The sequence below is a fragment of the Camelina sativa genome, chromosome 1, assembly GCF_030686135.1.
Source record: "Camelina sativa cultivar CO46 ecotype springtype chromosome 1, ASM3068613v1".
Lineage (NCBI taxonomy): Eukaryota > Viridiplantae > Streptophyta > Magnoliopsida > Brassicales > Brassicaceae > Camelina > Camelina sativa.
This window is the reverse complement of record NC_141880.1, coordinates 11,225,942-11,238,258: the sequence shown is the minus strand read 5'-3', so window position 1 is coordinate 11,238,258 and position 12,317 is coordinate 11,225,942. Positions and strand designations below refer to the sequence as shown.

The 12,317-nt window shown below is 33.9% G+C and overlaps 2 pseudogenes across 1 annotated transcript; both read left to right on the top strand.

Moving 5' to 3' along the window:
* The first annotated feature begins 223 nt into the window (after nt 1-223).
* LOC109125932 (small polypeptide DEVIL 21-like) lies at nt 224-386 on the top strand (annotated as a pseudogene).
* A 10,425-nt stretch (nt 387-10,811) lies between these two features.
* LOC109132225 (small polypeptide DEVIL 23 pseudogene) lies at nt 10,812-11,421 on the top strand (annotated as a pseudogene). Its single transcript, XR_015595529.1, has one exon. The product of XR_015595529.1 is annotated as a small polypeptide DEVIL 23 pseudogene (transcript).
* The last annotated feature ends 896 nt before the right edge of the window (nt 11,422-12,317 follow it).

The following is a 12,317-nucleotide window of genomic DNA, read 5'->3' as shown; positions in this document are numbered from 1 at the left end:
ACAAAACTGTATGGTGTAAATCATATACTATAACACACACAAAAATAAGTATCTTAAGCACGTAGGATTCCGACAGAGTTTCATGGTGTTTGGACACTTTGTATATACAGTGTTGGTGGTTGTGCTCAAGTATATAGGTGTGGGATTGTCGCTTCTTCCTTTGTTCGTACGTGCAGGTGTTTGCACGTATATATATGTATGCGTGTCTATGGTAGATGTTGCCATGTTGGAATCCAACATATCTGGAAACTTGATGAGTCAGGATGATGGAAAAAATGAAAGAGAGGTTGGAGAAGATAAAGAGGACGATGAGGCAAAATAAAGCAAAGCTTCATATCATCAGAATCTGCATCACTATGCTTCTTTCTTCCGATGATAACTCTTAGCTAATCTTCTATGTCTGGTTAATTCAACATTTTCTTTTTAATTAGTTTTCTACCAAACGTCGGCCATTTATGGTATAAATTGGAGAATAGTATAGTACTGTGTAAATTTGAATTAAAAAAAAAAAAGTATAGTACTGTGTAAATCATTGGACTTGTACAAACCTACAAATCTCTTAAGCTTGAATTATACAGAAGAAATGTGTTTTAACTTCTTTGCAATTTTCAACGACATGATATCCTTAAAGATCTCATATCATAGTCTAGTATCACATTTTTCTTTTTTTTTGGAACAAACTTCATATATAGTCTATTATTATCACTAAAGTCTAAACTTACCAGAAAAAGTCTACAAAATATATTATGATATGTAGTAATTGTCTATATTTTAGGCTTCGACAAATTTAAACGCTACATATAAGTTTGTGATTTGATTGATAGAGTGACTATACGGATACACTTATCACTTCAGTTCATTCTGGACAAGTAAATATACTATCAAACAACAATATACGACTAGTTTATTTATTTTCCACCACATGTATTATTTCAATTCAAAGACTAAGACTTAAATTATGTACTTTATAATAATTTAAAAAAGAAAAACAAATAATGGTACTCGATCGATAACCCGACCAGTACCAGCACCAATGGGTAACAACTGCATGAAGATTACCTATCCATACATTATTATATTCGTTTATGCGTCGCATTATGAAACATCAACCAAGTAAAGCAGAAGGACGAAAGACACAACTGCTTAGTTTTAAGTTCGTTTTATGTCCCACACATCTTTACTTGTGAAAGTGATTAAACAAACGCATGATCCAAGACCCGACAATAAATTGAGTTGTGTTCATTATCTAGGGGTCTTAATTGGGACAGTCCAACCCGGTTTAGTTCCCAACCTGAATTATTATCTAAAATATATTGTGAGTCGAGAGTTTTTTTAAATGCTAGATTTTTGTCCAAATCAAAAACTAAAATGGTTTAGTTGGAAATATATCCAAAATCATAGAGCCAAAAAAAAATATGGTAGCATTGGTCAAAAGCCAAAAAGATAAGCGTATCTGACTGCCCTATTATAATTTCGAAACCTAAAAATCTATTGAAAGATAAGTTTCTTGAAAATTAACTCTATATTTTACTTTAAATTAAAGATAAGCCTATCTGACTTCCCTATTATAATCTCGAACCCTAAAAATCCTATTGAAAGATAAGCTTCTTGAGAAATTAACTCTAAGTTTTACTTTAAATTGTTGGAATATGAGTTTATAAGAGATTTGTGTATCACTACAAGAAAACATGCATTTTGGGACTACCGTTTGTGGCTACTTATTCAGTCGCAAAATATAGTGACGTTTTTGAGACCAATTTACGACGACTAAGCGACTACAAAACAATTAGAGAGAAAAACGTCGCTTATTAACGACGAAACATAAACGTTATAAAAGGGTCTCTAATAAGCGACTACATTAGAACTATTTTGCGTCGAAAACAAATTTGTCTCATAATGGTCACAATTTTGCAGACTACTCTGCGACCAGCTCTATAGTCGGTAAGTATAGTCGCAAAAGAGTCGCATATTGAGGATTTATTTGCGTCCACATGTTTTACCCCTAACAAGTAACAAAGTAGTCACAAATTGCGACTATATTGTGACGAATTTCTGAAGACTTTGCGACTAACACCTGATTTAGCTACTCTTTTAAGACAGTTTAGCCACTCTCTCTATTTTTTATTTTGAAATTTCACATTTGAGATTCATCTACATGTTTAGGTTGAAGTTTATGCTTTGTTTTGATCACCTTATCAATAATAACTTTCTCAAAGTATTAAATTTCAATGACTATAAACTAAGCATCCATAAGTTCAAAATTTATCCTAAGTGTTACATGTTCTTTTATAAGAATGTGTTCCAATGAAGAAAAATCACAAACTAAGTAATGTAAACATTGTTTAACTAAATTTTACTATTACAAATACTTCATACTACTACTATGAGTTCTCCTTAGTGTTTTATATTGTTCATAATGTGTAGAATTCAAGATTTTTAGTTTGTGACTTTAATAAGGTAGTCTTAAAATAGTCACATATTGCGACTATTTTGCCACGATGTTACGACTGAAGACTTTTGTCACTCGTTTGCTACTACTTTGAGACTTCTTTTGCGACTATATTGTGAAAAATATCTGAAGACTTTGTGACTAACACCTGATTTAGCTACTCTTTTAAGACTATTTAGCCACTCTCTTTATTTTTTATTTTGAAATTTCACATTTGAGATTCATCTACATGCTTAGGTTGAAGTTTATGCTTTGTTTTGCTCACCTTATCAATAATAACTTTCTCAAAGTATTAAATTTCAATGACTATAAACTAAGCATCCATAAGTTCAAAATTTATCCTAAGTGTTACATGTTCTTTTATAAGAATGTGTTCCAATGAAGAAAAATCACAAACTAAGTAATGTAAACATTGTTTAACTAAATTTTACTATTACAAATACTTCATACTACTACTATGAGTTCTCCTTAGTGTTTTATATTGTTCATAATGTGTAGAATTCAAGATTTTTAGTTTGTGACTTTAATAAGGTAGTCTTAAAATAGTCACATATTGCGACTATTTTGCCACGATGTTACGACTGAAGACTTTTGTCACTCGTTTGCTACTACTTTGAGACTTCTTTTGCGACTATATTGTGAAAAATATCTGAAGACTTTGTGACTAACACCTGATTTAGCTACTCTTTTAAGACTATTTAGCCACTCTCTTTATTTTTTATTTTGAAATTTCACATTTGAGATTCATCTACATGCTTAGGTTGAAGTTTATGCTTTGTTTTGCTCACCTTATCAATAATAACTTTCTCAAAGTATTAAATTTCAATGACTATAAACTAAGCATCCATAAGTTCAAAATTTATCCTAAGTGTTACATGTTCTTTTATAAGAATGTGTTCCAATGAAGAAAAATCACAAACTAAGTAATGTAAACATTGTTTAACTAAATTTTACTATTACAAATACTTCATACTACTACTATGAGTTCTCCTTAGTGTTTTATATTGTTCATAATGTGTAGAATTCAAGATTTGTAGTTTGTGACTTTAATAAGGTAGTCTTAAAATAGTCACATATTGCGACTATTTTGCCACGATGTTACGACTGAAGACTTTTGTCACTCGTTTGCTACTACTTTGAGACTTCTTTTGCGACTATATTGTGAAAAATATCTGAAGACTTTGTGACTAACACCTGATTTAGCTACTCTTTTAAGACAGTTTAGCCACTCTCTCTATTTTTTATTTTGAAATTTCACATTTGAGATTCATCTACATGTTTAGGTTGAAGTTTATGCTTTGTTTTGATCACCTTATCAATAATAACTTTCTCAAAGTATTAAATTTCAATGACTATAAACTAAGCATCCATAAGTTCAAAATTTATCCTAAGTGTTACATGTTCTTTTATAAGAATGTGTTCCAATGAAGAAAAATCACAAACTAAGTAATGTAAACATTGTTTAACTAAATTTTACTATTACAAATACTTCATACTACTACTATGAGTTCTCCTTAGTGTTTTATATTGTTCATAATGTGTAGAATTCAAGATTTTTAGTTTGTGACTTTAATAAGGTAGTCTTAAAATAGTCACATATTGCGACTATTTTGCCACGATGTTACGACTGAAGACTTTTGTCACTCGTTTGCTACTACTTTGAGACTTCTTTTGCGACTATATTGTGAAAAATATCTGAAGACTTTGTGACTAACACCTGATTTAGCTACTCTTTTAAGACTATTTAGCCACTCTCTTTATTTTTTATTTTGAAATTTCACATTTGAGATTCATCTACATGCTTAGGTTGAAGTTTATGCTTTGTTTTGCTCACCTTATCAATAATAACTTTCTCAAAGTATTAAATTTCAATGACTATAAACTAAGCATCCATAAGTTCAAAATTTATCCTAAGTGTTACATGTTCTTTTATAAGAATGTGTTCCAATGAAGAAAAATCACAAACTAAGTAATGTAAACATTGTTTAACTAAATTTTACTATTACAAATACTTCATACTACTACTATGAGTTCTCCTTAGTGTTTTATATTGTTCATAATGTGTAGAATTCAAGATTTTTAGTTTGTGACTTTAATAAGGTAGTCTTAAAATAGTCACATATTGCGACTATTTTGCCACGATGTTACGACTGAAGACTTTTGTCACTCGTTTGCTACTACTTTGAGACTTCTTTTGCGACTATATTGTGAAAAATATCTGAAGACTTTGTGACTAACACCTGATTTAGCTACTCTTTTAAGACTATTTAGCCACTCTCTTTATTTTTTATTTTGAAATTTCACATTTGAGATTCATCTACATGCTTAGGTTGAAGTTTATGCTTTGTTTTGCTCACCTTATCAATAATAACTTTCTCAAAGTATTAAATTTCAATGACTATAAACTAAGCATCCATAAGTTCAAAATTTATCCTAAGTGTTACATGTTCTTTTATAAGAATGTGTTCCAATGAAGAAAAATCACAAACTAAGTAATGTAAACATTGTTTAACTAAATTTTACTATTACAAATACTTCATACTACTACTATGAGTTCTCCTTAGTGTTTTATATTGTTCATAATGTGTAGAATTCAAGATTTGTAGTTTGTGACTTTAATAAGGTAGTCTTAAAATAGTCACATATTGCGACTATTTTGCCACGATGTTACGACTGAAGACTTTTGTCACTCGTTTGCTACTACTTTGAGACTTCTTTTGCGACTATATTGTGAAAAATATCTGAAGACTTTGTGACTAACACCTGATTTAGCTACTCTTTTAAGACTATTTAGCCACTCTCTTTATTTTTTATTTTGAAATTTCACATTTGAGATTTATCTACATGTTTAGGTTGAAGTTTATGCTTTGTTTTGCTCACCTTATCAATAATAACTTTCTCAAAGTATTAAATTTCAATGACTATAAACTAAACATCCATAAGTTCAAAATTTATCCTAAGTGTTACATGTTCTTTTAAAAGAATGTGTTCCAATGAAGAAAAATCACAAACTAAGTAATGTAAACATTGTTTAACTAAATTTTATTATTACAAATACTTCATACTACTACTATGAGTTCTCCTTAGTGTTTTATATTGTTCATAATGTGTAGAATTCAAGATTTTTAGTTTGTGACTTTAATAAGGTAGTCTTAAAATAGTCACACATTACGACTATTTTGCCACGATGTTACGACTGACGACTTTTGTCACTCGTTTGCTACTACTTTGAGACTTCTTTTGCGACTATATTGTGACGAATATTTGAAGACTTTGCGACTAACACCTGATTTAGCTACTCTTTTAAGACTGTTTAGCCACTCTCTCTATTTTTTATTTTGAAATTTCACATTTGAGACTCACCTACATGTTTAAGTTGAAGTTTATGCTTTGTTTTGCTCATCTTATCAATATTAACTTTCTCAAAGTATTAAATTTCCATACTATAAACAAAACATCAATAAGTTCAAAATTTATCTCAAGTGTTACATGTTCTTCTATATGAGAATATGTTGCAACGAAGAAAAATTCAAAACTAAAGGGGGTGTATTCAACTTGACATTTTAAGTGATTTGTGTAAAAGTTACAAATCCTATGTTATTCAATCATGGATTTTAAAAAGTCTCATGAAATCCACTGTTATTCAACTGATGATTTAAAAATCTACTTTGAAATCCATTGTTATTCAAAACAGTTTGTGGATTTGGATTTTAATAAGTTTTAGGGATTCTGGAGGATTTTGGAGGATTTTGGAGGATTTGTTTAGTTAAAAATACAGAAATACAAATCTCATGATTTTAGGTGGGATTTGAAAGAATTTTACCATAAATCATATCAACTCCCCTAAAATCTATCAAAATTCCAAATTTTCTAAATCCCATCAAATCTTCCAAAATCATTGTTTCAATACACCCCCCTAAGTGAAGTAAACATTGTTTTACTAAATCTTACTATTACATGTACTTTATACTACTAATATGAGTTCTATTTAGTGATTTATATCAACAGTTTTGTTCATAATGTGTAAAATTCAAGATTTTTATTTTGTGACGTATATATGGTAGTCGTAAAATGGTCACTCTTTTGCTACCAATTAGAGACCTGTTTCGTTAATAACTAGGTTAATTTACTCTGCGACTCCTTTGCGACTAATTTGCTACTCTTTTCGTAAATAACTAGGTTAATTTACTTTGCGACTCCTTTGCGACTAATTTGCTACTCTTTTCGTTAATAACTAGGTAAACCAAAACGACTTCTCTTCGTTTATTATTAGCCGATCTAGGGTTTAACACTTCTATTCTCTCAAAGGGCGATTTGCCGATATCTCTCTCAAACTTTTCTCTTCTCACCGATTTCTCTCTAATGGTTCTCACCGGTAGTAGAACTCGAGGTCGTGGAGGCAGGACTGCGTCGGGTGTAAGGACATACAATGGGAGAAACGCCACCAGAGGTCGTGGAGGCAGGACTTGATATGACCCCGGACTACGAGCGTGAACCACGGACGTATGGACGGAGTAACCCAGCGGAGCGAAACGAAAGTACGGCTCGGTTTTAGGACGTGAATGGAATGGAACGGCGGATGGGGCGGGGTAAGGACGGTGATAGCACCAAGGAACAATAGGAACGAATGGAGAGGGATTCACGAGGAGATGCTCGACTCTTTAAGCCCTCGAAGAGATGGGGATAGAAGTGGAGCGAAATAGCGACACACGAGGGTTGGCTCTCCTTGTGATACGGCTAAGCTAGAAGGTTACGAACCCGGTTCATGAAGCTTCTAGGGTTTCGTTTCAATCACTGAAAACGAGAGGAAAGAGATAACTTTGTTCTTGTTTATTGATAGTCTACCTTTACATAATAAGGTCTAGGCCCTTTATATAGGGTGGCTTACATAAGGGAACCCTCAAACCCTAAACACGTGGGTGAGACTAAAATGCAGCGTACAGGAAAATAATTTAAAAGACAACAGTCATAAGCGAAATTAAGCTAAGAATAGGATGGACACGTGGCCGAAGTGGTACTTGGTCATGTCCATGCACTAAGGATTATAGCCTCATTAAAACCCCCTTGGTAAACCCATTGGGACAAACCCAAGGCGGGAAAAAGAGTACTATTCTCCCTAATGTCTTGGAGGTTTTCACCCTTGAGTGATGGTGAAGACCGTTAGAAGAGCCTCGGTCGGCTGTTCGTCGGGTCGGTTTGGTCCGTGATCGATCGTCTCTTGTTCTTGAACGAAAGCTTGGACAAAGACGAGGCACTTCTTCCTTGCGGTCCATGCTGCGGTCCGGCTCCTTGTTGTAGCCCCCGGCGTCAAATTTGGTGCTTGAGTCGATGGTCGCCTGGTTCCGGAAATAGTCGCGTCCTTGGTTCCTTGTGCACTCCGGTCCTCGTCCGTGTCCGTATGCTGGCCATTGTCCTGGGCTCCATCAGGACTGCTCCCAGAACTTCTTCTCACTCGTCCAACCCATCGGCGACACATTCTGGGACCAATTCGCATCAAAGTCGTCCTTCGCAGTTTCCGTCGAGGACACAGTCTGGGAACCATTCCGTGACCCATTCGCATCGAAGCCTTCCTTCACAGTCACCGCCGAGGACACAGCCACGGTCTCCTACTCTTCCACCACCGCTTCCTGCTCTAAAAGTTGTACCGCACCCAAACCCTAATGAGGAAGATGGCGTCGAAGGAGGAATCCCAGATCCTAATCCACCTCAACAAAATCATAATCCAAATGCTGACTACAATGAGATTTTGGATCGTTTGCTTGCTCTTCCAGGTCGCGAGCATCTACCACTGCTGTCTGAGCAACCTATTCCAGGAATCGAGACTTTATGGTATAAATTCTCTTAGTTAAATTCTCTTTATGGTTTGATATCGGTTTTAGTTGTGATATAAGTTTTATATAGGTTGTGATATAAGTTTGTAGGTTTGTTGTTGTGATTCTTATTTGATATTGTGATACAAAAGGTATAAATGATCTTAGTTATATCGGTTTGATGTAAGTTGTGTGATATAAGTTTGATATCAGTTTTAGTTTGATATCAGTTTTAGTTTGATATAGGTTTGAAAGTTGTTGTTGTGATATAGGTTTGTTGTGGTGATATAAGTTTTTGTTGTGATATCGGTTTTAGTTTGTCATATAAGTTGTTGTTGTTCTTGTTTTTTATAACAGGTTTAACAGACACAAAGGGAGGTTGTCTCGAGCAATTGCAACAATCTTTAAGAGGAAGTTTGATGGGCCTTACTACAGTTGGAAGGTGACTCAAATACCCATTCAAGAGAGATACTTCAGGACGTTTGCGGTAATGTTGACTCTTTCACAACATGTTATTGTTTACTCTATGTATGAGTTAGAATTGTTGCTAACTATAACTGTTTGTGTGATGTAGCGGAAGTTTAGGTGGGATTCTGGGATTAGTGACCTTGTTAAAGAAGGTTTCTTGAAGATTGCCAAGAAGCGGATGAAAGGCATTGTCAGTCAAGCAAAGAAGAAGGGTGTGCAACCATCATGGATTCGTGATACATTATGGGCTGAGATGTGGGAATATTGGGACACCCCTGATGCTATTGAGAAAAGTGAGAATGCTTCACAGTGCAGAAACTCTACTCGTGGAGGTCTTGGAGTGCACAAACACTTAATCGGTCAGAAATCATTTGTGCAAGTTCATCAAGAAATGGTAAGTCTTCGGTTTCCATCCAATTACATAACTTCTGATTTTCTAATACTTGTTAACTAAATTTAATCTGTTTGACTGTCATTGTAGGAGGAAGAGTTGGGGCGTCCTGTATCACTTAGCGAAGTGTTTATGAAAACACATACTCGGGCTGATGGAACTTTTGTGGATCAAAAAGCAAAGCAGGTTGTTGAGACCTATGAGAAGACCATAGAAGAGAAATTGTCAGAAATGAATGAGAATGAGGATGGTCATACTTCAGATAATTCCCGTGAACATTCAAGTCATCAAACTCTCAGCATTGGTCAAAAGAATGAGATCTTTCTTCATGTAATTTTACTTAATGTTTTTTATTTTATTTTTGATTATTCTCTTACCTAAATGCTTACTGAATGTTATGTTTTGTTTCAGTGTACTCAGACATATATCAAAGGCAACCCTTTTGGCCTTGGATCTCTTGTCGAGACACTTAACAAGAGAAAAAGGAAGGAGAGCTATGAGAGCCCATCAACTTTTCAGGATCTTCAAGATCAACTTCGGCGCAAGATAGCTGAACAAGAGGCTGAAAATGCACGTCGTGAACCAGCCACACAAGCCACGAGAGGAGTCACCACACAAGCCACGGCAGCAGCCAATTCTCCTTTGTCTAACACTTCTTCCACCCAATAAACTTTATTTGTATTTCCTCTCATTTAGGATGATCTTTTGTGTTTAAACTCTTTTAGGATGATATTTATGGTATGATTAGGATGATATTATGGTATGATTAGGATGATGTTATGGTAACATTATATTGATATTATGGTATGATAAGGATAATCTTTTGCTATGATTAGTATTTTAATCATCATTTTTTTAAATTAATAGCGTTTTAAATTGGCAATTAACCAATATCAAACATGTGACCAGTTTGTGACCAAACCAAATAACAAACTTGTGACCAGTTTGTGACCAAACAAAATAACAAACAAAAACTCCAAATTCGGACTCTAAATATGGTCACAAAACAGTCCTGCAAAAAGACTCTAAATATGGTCACAAAACAGTCCGTAAGTTAACTTGGTTGCATTTCAGTCGGAAATGTGCTACTCCAGCTACAGTCACTTAACAGTCACTTATATACGACTATATTTTCTAGTCTGAATCCAATCGCAAATTAGAGACAATGTTGCGACCATTTTATTTTGCGACCGTTTTTTAACGACTCCCAAAAATGGTCATTAAGTAGTCATAAAACCCTTATTTGCAACTATTTAGCGACTGTTATGGGAGTTGCAAACGGCATGTTTTCTTGTAGTGAATGTGACCCTCCACTTAAAATTTAATCTATAATAGTCAGAAACTTAATTATCTCTACTTTTCTGTTTTGTTGGGGTCGGAAAAGGAAATCCATTTTCAGATAAAGTCTTCAACTTAGAATTGTCAAATCGGGCAAAATCGTACAAAAATATTCATGTAGTAACATGCTCTATAGTCTATACGAATAGGAATTATATATGTATATGTACAAACACGTAACTGTTCAATTCCCTAAAAAAATTAGTTTGTTTTTCTTCTTTTTCTTTTTTTTGGATAGAAAATGTGATAAGTGAGAGTGATAGATGGAAGCAAAGCGAGAGAAAGAAAAAGACAAGAGAAGCAAAACAAGTAAACTCAGCTTTGTCTTGTAATCTTCTGTAGAGTGGGATTCCACTCTTTTTGTTCATGTCACCTCTCTCTCTCTCTCAAACTCTCTCTCTTTAACAAACTTAATTACAACTTAAGCCTCTCTATTTATTCCACACCTCTCTGTACTTCTCCCTACTCATAAACAACAACACAGAGAGATCTTAACATTAAAACAATTAAAAGATACGACAGCACATCCAGAGAGGTGGTCAATGAAGATGAAGATGTTGTTGAGACGAGATAGATCGGGTCGGATATCGAAGCTCCGGTGTTGGGATTGGTGTAAAGAGCAGAGAACACGTGCGTACATAATCTGGAGGTGTTTGCTTTTCTTGTTACGGTGGGATGACTAACAAGAATAGCTCGTTAACACACTATGTACAAAGTCTGAGGGAAAATCAATAGAGAGGATGGATTCATAAATTTTGTTTTTATTTAGAGTCCTTAGAAGAAACGTATGTTTGTATATGGATTTATTGAGGTTTGTTTATGTAGTACGTAGCTAAGCTTTCTACATATTATTAGTGTTAATTAGTTGCTTTTATATATTAATCGTAAGTAAATCTGACAAAAAGCTGATGTTTATTGGCAATTTAAGAATAAAAGTACTATTAAACGTTTTACCCCATTTTGATTAGTGACAGAAAGTTAAAAGACTCCGTTGTAAAACACTGTATTCTATCACTTTGGTATTTTCCATTAAATTCAGAAAAAAAAAAAGTGATCCATAACAAAGTTCTCTAAAGATGACTCGTTACACTTGTATATGTCATGTAAAATAGATTGATTGGACGTGTGAGGATAGAAATTGTTCTTCAATAACTTAAGTTCATGAATTAGTTGAAATATCAATAGAAACCATTGCACACAAAAAAAAAACTATTATGACGATTGTCAAAAAAAAAAAAAAAAAAAAAAAAAAAAAAAAAAAAAAAAACTATTATGACCATTCAATACTGGGCAGATAAATACATTTGAAGTTTCGAAACAAGATGATATGTTTGTACAGCTACATTTAACTTCAAATGAATTTTACTAGCTTTGAGACATAATTAGTATTCTCTTTTATAAACAAAATGTCCAAAGTATCAGATTCAAGTGTTTCAGTTAAACAACATATGAGAAAACTATCCATGTGGTTTTGCATTGCAATTGGATGCCTCCAAGATCAAAGCGTGTTTCAGAATTCAGAGTAAACAGAGTTTCCGAGATCAAAGATCTCCACGAACTGGAAACGCATTTGAAACGCGTCAATGACTTTACGGGTAGTCTATTTAGAGTTTCTATGGTTTATGGATGGAGCGAAACAATCGACTTCCACTGGAATCAACGATGAGAAATAGGGCTTTTTCTCCTTGGGAGTCAAGACTCAAGAAACCCCAAGAAAAAATTTCATCCCTACTCCAACCATGCATGGTTCCAATTACACTAGACTCTAATATGTGGGAGATGCTGAAAAGACTGTTCCTCTCCCTAATCAAGAGACAAATAAAACTGCTATGGGACTATAACACTCTTCTAAAATATTATT